Below are 13,974 nucleotides of genomic sequence, written 5' to 3'. Positions count from 1 at the left end.
ATAAATACATGAAAGCAACGTCCACAGTAAAGTACAATTTGTCAAAAGCAGAACGGGCTGCATTAAGGAACCTGGTGTTATGTTCTGCGTACTTGGAACCCAGGAGATTGGGTGGCACCAGAAGAGTTCCAAATACAGACACCTGAAGCTACAACTGGACTGAGATTTGCAGCAACCCTGACTCCGTTGTCATTCCCAAGTGTTTCTTGGGCCCACGGCAGTCGCGTTTGAATGGGCGGATTAGGTCTGCCCGAACTCCGATGCCCCACGGTCTTAGTTGGTAACAGGGCATTAACCAAGACAAAGAGAGAACAAGGGGAAAACTAACTAAGACAGACACAAAAGCGAAAGGGGAAGCCACAGAAAATAATAAACTAATGTAATACCCTGCACCAGTAAAGTTATTTCATATATAGTCACCCATATGTGTTAAATAGTTATGGTAACAATTAAAGTTCATGGTGTTTCTTTCATAAAAATACCACTTAGTGGTAAAAGTTGTTAAAATGTATATAATACTCTCACAGAGGGTAAAGACTTTTGTGATAGGAATATCACCCCCACGGAAAGTGAATAGTTTGGGCAAAGACAGTTCAGAGCCCAGGACAAACTGATGGGCTCGTGGCCCCAGGACTTGGCGACTGGCCAGATTGAGGGGGGTGCTGTGGCCACCACTAAGAAGAGAGAAGCGGCGCGTGAGGAGAGCGGGACTGATCCGGGAACCTAGCGGAAGCCGATAAAAGGAGAAACAGAGCGGACCGTTGGGAACTCTCTGAGGTGAGGACAACAGAGTGGGACGCTGTGCTGTTTGAGCGGCGGGACGGACGGAGACGGAGAATCGCTGCCGGGAAGTGGAGAAGCCGGCAAGACTGACCTTAACTCCGGTGACTACTGAGTGGATCAGCGTGATTAAGGCTCCCGTGTCGCGGGCAGTGGAGTGCGGGTCGCGGAGGTGACGGAGGAGGAGCGCTGTCGGGGCGGCCGAGGTAGCAGAGTCCTTCCCCCAAGCACGCCCTGCGGGAGGCGGCCGAGGTCAGATCAGCCAACCGGACGCTGGAGCAGTGAATGTTCACAAAAGGGGAGAGTGTTAGGCGGTCCCGGCTACTCCATATAAGGTCAGGGGTGGACCCGTAAATAAGAGTGACAGAGAAAGGGCCTCCAACTGAAGGGAGTTTACCATTGACATATACTGAAGGATGAACAGTCAGAGAAAGGGCCTTCTACAGAAGGGAATTTACTGAAATACATTGTCACAGGATACTAGAGACACTCAGCATAAGAGGACACTTAAGGAGTACTTTCAATTAACTAGTTGTCAGGCCTGACTAAATTACACTGTATTTAAACTAAAAAGATCAGCCAGCAGAGTACAGTTGCTCAATTCCTGACAGAGATATACTTACCGCAGCTACAGTCCAACTACAGAGAGTGATGAACAGTGACGTCATTAATCCGGTCAGTGTGTCTGTTGGAGATAGTGTCAGAAAGCTCCTCTTCAAGTAGATAGCTAAAACAAATAAGAAAATCAATATCAGTTTTTATAAATAACGAAGATTACCACAGAACCATCTAGTGTAACTCACTTCAGCTAACTCGAAACCAACACAGATATATTAATTATAGTTCCATTAGCCTTGGAGGATTCAAGACTTCACTACATAGTATCTACCAGGGAGTACAAAAATATTTAGTTCCCATCAGTTCGGCAAAGAGATAACCATAATAGTTTATACATTTCGTTTGGAGGATATTGACTATTATAGACTCCATGTGCACCAACGTGATGGCCATAAGTCCCTGCGCAGTCTAGACTATTCATAAAAAATTATTAGAGTCTAAGATAGTTTCTTTATTAAGAGAAATGCATTAGTAAGATACAGTGTTGCTAGATACAATATGGTGTCAATGGTATTGATTAATAGTAGACATATGCATATATTGGTTGTTTCATGTGAGTAATGCTGTTACAGATAATCTAAAATTTTCATTTCTGCCAGCCGGAGTCAGCTGAGATCGTCGGTTGCAGTATAATAAAATTCTTACGTTTATTTGCTTAGGTGTACTGGTAATTACTGTTATAATACAGTGCTATTTGTATTGACATAGACTTTGAAGTTACTATTGGCAAAAGCTCATTTAATGTATCTGTCAGTATGAACATATAAAAAAAAACACAAAACACAATTGAAAGTAAATTGTTCCAGTTATAACCACAAGTTATAAAATGTACTTCCAGCAATCGTCTCTCTGCAAAGGTCAAGAGGATCCCAGAAAAGGTATCGTCATTATAAAATAATATTACATCAAGGATAACGATCCAAACGCAACAATTATCTGAGGTGTACACTAATTTATGTGCGGCACAGCTGCCAATTAAAACCGTAACCAAAGTAACGTTGCCCAAATGCCAAATACGAATCCATCATAGTTTGGCAAGGACAACAGTGGCGGAACCTCTGCAGAAAACACAACAGCAAGATGATTAGAATAATACGGCTTCATCCGTAAGGTGCGGTAGAGCCGCTACTCACGACACCACAGAAGGTGCGCGCAGGAAACGTCTGGAACCCCAAGGCTTCGGACACCAGACCACTCCACTGGAAGATAAACTCAGAGGACAGCAGGAAATGATCCCTCAGACTGTACTCCAGAAACTGGACACAGGACAATGGAGTACACAAGCTGGATGCAGGAACACACCAGAGGCAGGAAGACAGGCTCCACTGGAAGCTGCTGACAGGGACCAGGAATAAGCTTACAGGAAGCTAACCAAGAACTGGAACATACAGGTATAATAACAAACTTCTATCACCGGCGCTGGACTGCAGGGCTTGCTGGGTAATAAGCACACCCCAATCAGGATGGCTGGAAGCCAGGCACAAGGTAATGGCCAAAATACTGGCAGGTGAGGTTACACAGACAAGAGCCAGACTGCAGTACACAGACTCACCACATAATGACCAAATATCTGACAGGTGAGGCGTAACACATAGAAAACAGGCTGCAGTTACACAGAATCACCACCGGCAGCCAATAAGAATCTTCTAAACAAGTACAAGAGAAATCCTTGCATGCAAACAGAACTATAACATAAAATTCATGAACAGAAAGCAAACAGGAATGAACCACTGCTTGTGGTTCATAACACCTGGGTGATTACTGTGACGTAATCTTCTGCTCGGTGGATAAAGGAGGGGGCATCGTGATACAGAGCCTAAAGGACTACGCCAAGGAAATATAGACAATTGTCGGACCACAATACATATGAAAAGCTCACTTATGATCCTACTCAGATCTACAAGAGGGAATTAGACAACATCCTCAAGGAAGCAAGATCAGAGAGTCTTATTTCCACTAAGATCCAGGAAGCTATGACACAAAGCCACCCAGTGGTCCCGAATCTGTTCACGGTCCTCAAGATGCAAAAAAACCCTGTACAACTGCCAGGCAGGCTGATCATATCGGCAAGGAATTCCATTTATCAACCTGTTTCACAGTTATTAGACACAATTTTACAACCATTGGTGGTGAAGCAACCCACCTTCATAAAGGACACCACCAACTTACTAAATTTGTTAACAGCAATGGAAGAGGTCCCAGCGGGCACATTATTATGTGTCATGGACGTATGCAATTTGTATACGAGCATCCCTCATCAACAGGGATTGGAAGCCATGAGGGAGGTTTTAATTCAGGAACAGGTTGACTGCATGGACCATGGTCTCTTTCTAAAATTGTTGGAACTAACTCTATGACGTAACTACTTCTTATTTGATGGAGGTTTTTACCAGCAGTGCGTAGGCTGGGCAATAGGCAGCAACATGGCATCATCATATGCAAACATTTTCATGTTTAAATAAGAAAGGTCACTGTTTTTCTCAGACAATTCAATATCACAGAACATACTGATATATGCTAGAGATGAGCGGGTTCGGTTCCTCGGGATCCAACCCCCCCCCCCCCCGAACTTCACCTATTTTACATGGTTCCAAGGCAGCCTCGGGTCTTCCCGCCTTGCTCGGTTAACAAGAACGCGCCTGAACGTCATCATCCCGCTGTCGGACTCTCGAGAGATTCATATTCTATATAAGGAGCCGCGCGTCGCCGACATTTTCACTCGTGCTTTGGAGATTGAACGGAGAGGACGTGGCTGCGTTCTCTCCCTGAAAAGCTCCGTAATCTGTGCTCAGTGTGCTGAAAATATCTGTGCTCAGTGTGCTGCAAATAATCTGTGCTCAGTGTGCTGAAAATATCTACGTTCTCTGCCTGAAAACGCTCCATATCTGTGCTCAGTGTGCTGCAAATATCTGATCAGTGTGCTGCATTGTGGGGACTGGGGACCACCAGTATATAATATATACTTTTCTATAGCTTCTATACTGCTTGTCAGGACACATGTGTCACAGTTACACTGCTCTGTACTGATATACAGTAATATATATACTTTTCTATAGCTTCTATACTGCTTGTCAGGACACATGTGTCAAAGTTACACCGCTCTGTACTGATATACAGTAATATATATACTTTTCTATAGCTTCTATACTGCTTGTCAGGACACATGTGTCACAGTTACACTGCTCTGTACTGATATACAGTAATATATATACTTTTCTATAGCTTCTATACTGCTTGTCAGGACACATGTGTCAAAGTTACACCGCTCTGTACTGATGTACAGTAATATATATACTTTTCTATACCTTCTATACTGCTTGTCAGGACACATGGGTCACAGTTACACCGCTCTGTACTGATATATACAATAATATATATACTTTTCTTATTTTCTATAGCTTCTATACTGCTTGTCAAGACACATGTGTCACAGTTACACTGCTCTGTACTGATATATACAATAATATATATACTTTTCTATAGCTTCTATACTGCTTGTCAGGACACATGGGTCACAGTTACACCGCTCTGTACTGATATACAGTAATATATATACTTTTCTATAGCTTCTATACTGCTTGTCAGGACACATGTGTCACAGTTACACTGCTCTGTACTGATATATACAATAATATATATACTTTTCTACAGCGTCTATACTGCTTGTCAGGACACGTGTCACAGTTACACTGCTCTGTACTGATATATACAATAATATATATACTTTTCTATAGCTTCTAGTATTACAGTGCAGCATTTTGGTGACCAACAGTATACATATATAGTACAGTACAGTAGGCCATTGCTATTGATATATTACTGGCATATAATTCCACACATTAAAAAATAGAGAACAAAAATGTGGAGGGTAAAATAGGGAAAGATCAAGATCCACTTGTCATAGTAGAGAGCATGTAAAATCAAAAAAACAAAGGTTCAGTAAAATGACCCAAAAATCAAAATTAAAAGCATCTGATGAGTAGCGTAAACTTACCAATATGCCATTTACGACACGGAGTGGCAAGGAACGGCTGAGGCCCTGTCCTATGTTCATAGCTAGTGGTTCAGATTCACATGAGGATGGAAGCACTCATCCTCCTGCTAGAAAAATAAAAAGACTTAAGCTGGCAAAAGCACAGCAAAGAACTGTACGTTCTTCTAAATCACAAATCCCCAAGGAGAGTCCAATTGTGTCAGTTGCAATGCCTGACCTTCCCAACACTGGACGGGAAGAGGTGGTGCCTTCCACCATTTGCATGCCCCCTGCAAGTGCTGGAAGGAGCACCCGCAGTCCAGTTCCTGATAGTCAAATTGAAGATGTCACTGTTGAAGTACACCAGGATGAGGATATGGGTGTTGCTGGCGCTGAGGAGGAAATTTACAAGGAGGATTCTGATGGTGAGGTGGTTTGTTTAAGTCAGGCACCCGGGGAGACACCTGTTGTCCGTGGGACGAATATGGCCATTGACATGCCTGGTCAAATTACAAAAAAAATCACCTCTTCGGTGTGGAATTATTTCAACAGAAATGCAGACAACACGTGTCAAGCCGTGTGTTGCCTTTGTCAAGCTGTAATAAGTAGGGGTAAGGACGTTAACCACCTAGAAACATCCTCCCTTATACGTCACCTGGAGCGCATTCATCAGAAGTCATTGACAAGATCAAAAACTTTGGGTGACAGCGGAAGCAGTCCACTGACAACTGAATCCCTTCCTCTTGTACCCAAGCTCCTGCAAACCACACCACCAACTCCCTCAGTGTCAATTTCTTCCTTAGACAGGAACGCCAATAGTCCTGCAGGCCATGTCACTGGCAAGTCAGACGAGTCCTCAACTAACTGGGATGCCTCCGATGGATCCTTGAGTGTAACGCCTACTGCTGCTGGCGCTACTGTTGTTGCTGCTGGGAGTCGATCGTCATCCCAGAGGGGAAGTCGGAAGAAAACTTGTACTACTTCCAGTAAGCAATTGACTGTCCAACAGACATGTGGACAAGTGGAGCAGGCCAGACTCAGGACTATATGACTGTGACAGCCCACTGGGTAGATGTATTGCCTCCCGCAGCAAGAACAGCAGCGGTGGCACCAGTAGCAGCATCTCGCAAACACCAACTCGTTCCTAGGCAGGCTACGCTTTGTATCACCACTTTCCATAAGAGGCACACAGCTGACAACCTCTTACGGAAACTGAGGAACGTCATCGCAGAATGACTTACCCCAATTGGACTCTCCTGGGGATTTGTGACATCGGACAACGCCACCAATATTGTGCGTGCATTACATGTGGGCAAATTCCAGTGGGCACGAATTAATAATCTGTGAGGAGGGGGATGTACACAGTGAAAGGGTTGAGGAATCGGATGATGAGGATGAGGTGGACATCTTGCTTCTGTAGAGCCAGTTTGTGCAAGGAGAGATTGATTGCTTCTTTTTTGGTGGGGGCCCAAACCAACCAGTCATTTCAGCCACAGTCGTGGGCATGTGGGCAAATTCCAGCACATTTCATGTTTTGCACATACATTGAATTTGGTGGTGCAGAATTTTTTTTAAAACGACAGGGGCGTGCAAGATATGCGGAACGTGACCCGTCAACAGCTCCTCCTTCACATTCTACTGCAACTGGGGCTGCGAGGAAAAGGCTAAGTATTCCGAGCCCACCCACTGGCGGTGATGCAGGGCAGTCTGGAGCGAGTGCTGACATCTGGTCCGGACTGAAGGACCTGCCAACGATTACTGACATGTCGTCTACTGTCACTGCATATGATTCTGTCACCATTGAAAGAATGGTGGAGGATTACATGAGTGACCGCATCCAAGTAGGCACATCAGACAGTCCGTACATATACTGGCAGGAAAAAGAGGCAATTTGGAGGCCCTTGCACAAACTGGCTTTATTTTACCTAAGTTGCCCCCCCTCCAGTGTGTACTCTGAAAGAGTGTTTAGTGCAGCCGGTCACCTTGTCAGCAATCGGCGTACATGGTTACTCCAGAAAATGTGGAGAAGATGATGTTCATCAAAATGAATTATAATCAATTCCCTCGTGGAGACATTCACCAGCAATTGCCTCCAGAAAGTACACAGGGACCTGAGATGGTGGATTCCAGTGGGCACGAATTAATAATCTGTGAGGATGGGGATGTACACAGTGAAAGGGGTGAGGAATCGGATGATGAGGATGAGGTGGACATCTTGCTTCTGTAGAGCCAGTTTGTGCAAGGAGAGATTGATTGCTTCTTTTTTGGTGGGGGCCCAAACCAACCAGTCATTTCAGCCACAGTCGTGTGGCAGACCCTGTCACTGAAATGATGGGTTTGTTAAAGTGTGCATGTCCTGTAGATACAACATAAGGGTGGGTGGGAGGGCCCAAGGACAATTCCATCTTGCACCTCTTTTTTTATTTATCTCTGCATCATGTGATGTTTGGGGCTAATTTTTTTAAGTGCCATCCTGTCTGACACTGCAGTGCCACTCCTAGATGGGCCAGGTGTTTGTGCCGGCCACTTGGGGCGCTTAGCTTAGTCATCCAGCGACCTCGGTGCAAATTTTAGGACTAAAAATAATATTGTGAGGTGTTCAGAATAGACTGGAAATGAGTGGAAATTATGGTTATTGAGGTAAATAATACTATGGGATCAATATGACCCCCAAATTCTCTGATTTAAGCTGTTTTTGAGGAGTTTTTGGAAAAAAAACACCCGAATCCAAAACACACCGGAATCCAACAAAAAAATTTCAGGGAGGTGTTGCCAAAACGCGTCTGAATCCAAAACACGGCCGCGGAACCGAATCCAAAACCAAAACACAAAACCCGAAAAATGTCCGGTGCACATCTATGCAAGATACATAGACGACCTGTTTTTATTGTGGATAGGAGGGGAGGAGTCATTTATGCAAGTTATGAACAATGTTAATAAACAACGGCACAGTATTTTACCACTTCTATCAACTACTTGGATGTTACAATCTCGATTTCCAACAATAAATTGTCGACAAGGCCATAAAGCAAACCAACAGACAAAAACACATTGTTACGAGCAGACAGCCACCATCCCAAATCCCTTTCACAAATGATAAGAGCAGCTAGCATTAATAGCGACAAAAAAGTTTTGAAAGAAGAATTGGATCAAGTGGTGTCAAAGTTGGCACCCCGAGGATATAAATTGGTGGCACTAAAAGAACAGCAACATCAAGTAGAGGAATTAGACAGGGAATTCCTGTTGAAACCAAAGGAGAGAGAAAACAAACACATCAATCCCTGGAAGAACAAATTTAGTACATCCAGCCCAGTGGATCAGAGAGCCACCAGAGCTCTGTGGCCCATAGTAGCCACAGACAACAACCTACCTTGCTTTAAGAATAAAAGGCCCATGGCCTGCTTCATTCGAGCCAGGAGCATTAAAGACATAACCATTTATTGAGATATCACAAATTTCTCTACTTCGAAACAACCAGGTTTCATTACCATGTAACAATGGAGGGGGTATGGTTCAGTGGCGCAACCTTCCTATGCTGCCTGTGTGTAATAACCTGGTCTCCCTGGGACCAGTAAGTGTGATTGAGAAAGAAGGTTGTTATGTACACACTGGGCGCTGGAGTGTTTTTCAAAATAAAATGAAATGTTTAATACAATACCAAGCTTTGATAAAGAGCCCAAGGAGGCTCAAAACGCATTGGAAAGTGATCATTTGAGACTGCCCTGTGTATAAATCTCTGGAGTCCAGCAGTGTGTATATTCCAAATAGCACACCGCTTTTTACCACCTGTGGCTCCATCTCAAGAGATCAGTTAAGAACTCCTTTCACAACAAGGTTCTCCATATCCATACTAGGAGTATACATCATCTTTTGATACATGCAATGTATTAGGAAGATCTGTTGTTTTGCTGACAACCAGAAGTTTTTATTTGTCTTGTTTGTCTCTCTTTATGTTTTATATTGTATTAAACATTTTATTTTATTTTGAGAAACACTACAGCGCCTAATGTGTACATAACAACCTTCTTCATGACCAGGCCACCTGGCTCTTACAAATGCCTAGGCTGCACGACCTATAAAAATACGCTAACCGGCTCCACATTTTCTAATTCCCAGAAAAACTAAGCTTTTCATATCAAACATGTCCTCATGTGCACATTCACTTTCCTCATCTATCTCATTACATGCCCATACCTCCCAACATGACCCTCTCCAGGAGGGACAAAATGCTCTGCATATGGACTTTTCTCTTAATTGAAGATTGCCGACACCCGTGTTGAACAGGTTAATGGATAAGAAAGGTGTTTTATCACAGGTGATGGCAATCATAAATTAAGAGGGAAGTCCAGAAGCAGAGCATTCTGTCCCTCCTGGAGAGTGTCAAGTTGGGAGGTATGCATGCCCGTGTGGCTTAAAATATGTGGGGAAGACCACAAGGACATTCAGGGAATGGATGGCACTCCATTGATCTGCCATTAAAGCTGCCCTAGAGGGTAAACCGTCAGAGCACCAGTGGAGAAGCACTTTTGAGACAAGGGCCGTTGCCTAATGTCCCTGAAGCATATCATTATCGCTCATACTTCAGCCACACTCAGAGAAGGCAACAGTGACAGTAGATTATTAAAATTAGAAGCTTGTTGGATATTTAGACTCAACACCATCCATCCCCAAGTTCTCAATGAAAAAATTGCATGGAACGTACTTTATTAAGCCATTGGGCACATATAGTGCAAGGCTATGGGACTAACAGGACACTCATGCCACACGATATACATAGCTCGTTTTTTGCAATTCTGTTTGATTATGATTGGCATACATTTTTGTTCACTAATGCATTTCTGCCTTTCTTGCATGTTACTGTACGTATGTCTTCCCATCACTTTTTTTCCCTTTTTCCTCTTTTTCTTTCTTCGTCTCTTTCCTCTCCTTACTTAATCTAACGACAAGTTTGAAAATGCAATCCATATTTCAGGAGCACGCACACAGTTCTAAATATTAAAAGTTTAGATCAGGGGTGGGCAATTATTTCAGCTGAGGGGCCACTTGACACTTTCTTGTCACTATCCGTGGGCCACACATAAAATAGCAGCTCCCCCCCCCACATGCCAAAAATATAGGGACGTGGCTTCGTGTGGAAGGGGCATGGCCAACAAATAATACAGATTCATATTAGGCTGCTCCATTATTGAAATTGCGCCACACAGTAGCGCCACTTACACACATTACACCAGGTAGAGCCCCTTTTATACACATTATGGCAGGTAGAGCCCCTTTTACACACATTATGGCAGGTAGAGCTCCCTTATACACAGTATGGATGGTAGAGCCCCCTTTTACACATTACAGCAGCTACAGCCCCTTTTACACATTACAGCAGGTACAGCCCCCTTTTACACATTACAGCAGGTAGAGCCCCCTTTTACACATTAACATTTTATTTGGGATAATCATTGCGCAGCAAGCAAATTATCCAGTGTCTTGTGGCCCCTGGGGAAAGGTGTGACACAGTGATAGAACTCGGGGGGTGACACAGTGACAGAACACGGGGGGGGGTGACAGAGTGACAGAACACGGGGGGGGGTGACAGTGACAGAACACGGTGGGTGACACAGTGACAGGACACGGGGGGTGACACGGTGACAGAGCACTAGGGTGACACGGTGACAGAACACTGGGGTGACACGGTGACAGAACACGGTGGGGGTGGCACAGTGACAGAACACGGTGGTGTGACACAGTGACAGAACACAGGGGGGTGACAGAACACTGGGGTGACACGGTGACAGAACACGGTGGGGGTGACACAGTGACAGAACACGGGGGGTGACACAGTGACAGTACACGGGGGGTGACAGTGACAGAACACTGGGGTGACAGTGACAGAACACTGGGGTGACACGGTGACAGAACACGGTGGGGGTGACACAGTGACAGAACACGGGGGTGACACGGTGACAGAACACTGGGGTGACAGTGACAGAACACGGTGGGGGTGACACAGTGACAGAACACGGGGGTGTGACACAGTGACAGAACACAGGGGGGTGACAGAACACTGGGGTGACACGGTGACAGAACACGGTAGGGGTGACACAGTGACAGAACACGGGGGGTGACACGGTGACAGAACACGGGGGGGGTGACACAGTGACAGAACACGGGGGGTGTCACGGTGACAGAACACGGGGGGTGACATGGTGACAGAAAACGGGGGGTGTCACGGTGACAGAACACGGGGGGGTGACATGGTGACAGAACACGGGAGGGGTTTGTACAGTGAGAGCTAAAGATCTCTACCCCCAACCTAAAAGCAGTCTGACGCCACTGCCCGCACACACAAATATACACACACTAACACACACACACTTTATTTCTTTCACTCACTTTTTCCAGTAACTCACTGATCTGGCTGGCAGTGCAGGAAGGATTGATCTGTAGTAGTCTGCTCGTCCCTGTAGCCCCGCCCCCTGAGGTCCTGTGTAGCTACGCCCCTTCATCGGCCCGTGGCACCGCCCCTTTTTCGGCTGAACACAGCCGTTGTCACTGGGGACTCTGGAGGCGCCGTGCAGCAGCAGCAGGGGAGACTGCATCGGCAGCTTGAAGGTACTGCAGAGCAATGACAAGCAGTCGGGCCGCTTGTCATTGCTCGCTGGTGGGAGGCAGTGGGCCGGGCAGGATCGGTTTGCGGGCCGCATCCGGCCCGCGGGCCGTATTTTGCCCACCCCTATTTTAGACACATGTCTGATAGCCCACAGGTTAATTTTGATGGTGAGCTGCTCCACTGTAGCATGTCAGTCGGCCCTCATGCACCTCCATAGCCACTGTTCACCTTTCACATCAATGGCACGTGGTGCTCCGCAGTTTCCATGTTGGTTATTTGCAATGGTGCCATTTGTCCAGTCACGATACACATCACCACATGAACAGTTCACAAACTGCGCTGTTTCAGAAATACTGTTACCTTTAGCCCAAAAGCCAATATTCATAAATCGCCCATTTTACCCATGACAGCAATGAGTAATATCTGTGCAGACAGCCTATCACACACCTTATATACCCACCCAGCCAGCACACGACATGTGATGTACTTCATGGGCTTCACGCTGCCACCATCAAATGTAGGAGCTGGTTATAATAATGTGACTTGACTGTGTATATTTTTAGACTTGGATAGATTTTCTTTGACATTACAGTCATTATACTTGACATGTAGAAATTTACAATGACAAGTTAAAAACTGTTTCTTGTGAAAAAAAAACATCCTAACCACTTTATTCTGTGCTGTTCTCAGTCACAGCCAGATTGTAATGACGATGCTTTTATTTATGGGTGGTTCATGGTCACATGACAACAAATGTTCACAATTGCCTAGATACAGCGGATGGGTCAACTTACCCACAGGCTCATCTTACTCCCCTTTCCTCTATGTGTTTGGGCTGTCTAAGTGAGCATGTGCATTAGTCCCCTATTTAAAACAAAGATACAGTGTATACTGTTTTCCTTGAAATCCAGGGGTCTGAGATAGAAATCATTTAAGTTCCTCGCCTATATGGTCTCCATTATTAGGAAGTCTGCTACTGGCTCCTTGTTCTGAACGGTGGAATGCCCCTTGTTGCCCATTTTTTAAATAACCCTGTCTGGTCATCATACTCTAGTTATCTAGAGACATGGATAAGTGTACCGCACAAAATATCATCCACTTATTATAACAAATTATATTTAAAAGCAAAGTGCAATGTGCTTGCAGGCTTTCATTATTAGAAAATCCTAATAAACTAGATTGCTTACTGTTGGCACAGCTGAAGTTTAGCCTTATATACTGTTTTTTAGCATTTTAAGTTAGAAACATTCTTTTAGGAATAATATTAAATCACTGCTAATGATGTCTGTTTTATTTCCATTGGACACAATTCAGGAAAGCCTAAGAAAAGTTTTGAAAGCCATGGATATGCTCTCTGAACACAGAATGTAGAATTTTGTCTCTCTGCAAACTATTTAAACAGTAATAAAGAAAATAGCCTGAATGTAATTTTATTTGCATAGACTAATGACTTAATGGTGTTAATGCATTAAATCTCTACCAGAAAGCGATAACATTATATTTGGAAACTCTCCAATATATGCAAAAGATTGATGACTTTTAAAGTAAAGTTGCAACACTAACTCTAAATCACTTATCTGCAACTAAGGATAAATCGTAAAAAATGAACATGAATATATTTTATTACATTCATCTTTCTTTTATAATTTAGGAATGTGTGTAGGAGAAACTAATAGAGACTAACATAATGTTCTACAAAACAGTGGATATTTTCTTTTGTAGACTTTTTTCATTTGTTACCATTGTATTTTATGTATTTATTTCCTTGTAAAATATTTTATTAATAAACAATAATGACTTAATCATGTTAAATGTTTTAATGCTTTACATTTTATTGCTTTATATTCTAACCATTTCTTTCATGTCCAATCAAAAACTTGTAATAGATATATAGGTTGAGTATCCCTTATCCAAAATGCTTGGGACCAGAAGTATTTGGATATCGGATTTTTCCGTATTTTGGAATAATTGCATACCATAATGAGATATCTTGGCGATGGTA

At 43.9% G+C, this 13,974-nt stretch overlaps 1 long non-coding RNA gene across 2 annotated transcripts in view; it reads left to right on the top strand.

The window, feature by feature from the left end:
• Positions 1-13,705, top strand: part of LOC134935447 (uncharacterized) — a 257,143-nt gene extending 243,438 nt beyond the window's left edge. For both annotated transcript variants that reach the window (XR_010180146.1, XR_010180148.1), the window contains one exon: positions 13,287-13,705. This is a non-coding gene — a long non-coding RNA (uncharacterized LOC134935447). The remainder of the gene's footprint in view (positions 1-13,286) is intronic.
• The last annotated feature ends 269 nt before the right edge of the window (positions 13,706-13,974 follow it).

This window comes from Pseudophryne corroboree, chromosome 6 (genome assembly GCF_028390025.1).
Source record: "Pseudophryne corroboree isolate aPseCor3 chromosome 6, aPseCor3.hap2, whole genome shotgun sequence".
In the NCBI taxonomy this organism is placed as follows: domain Eukaryota; kingdom Metazoa; phylum Chordata; class Amphibia; order Anura; family Myobatrachidae; genus Pseudophryne; species Pseudophryne corroboree.
The sequence above is the reverse complement of the archived record's forward strand: the minus strand, read 5'-3'. Positions and strand labels throughout refer to the sequence as shown.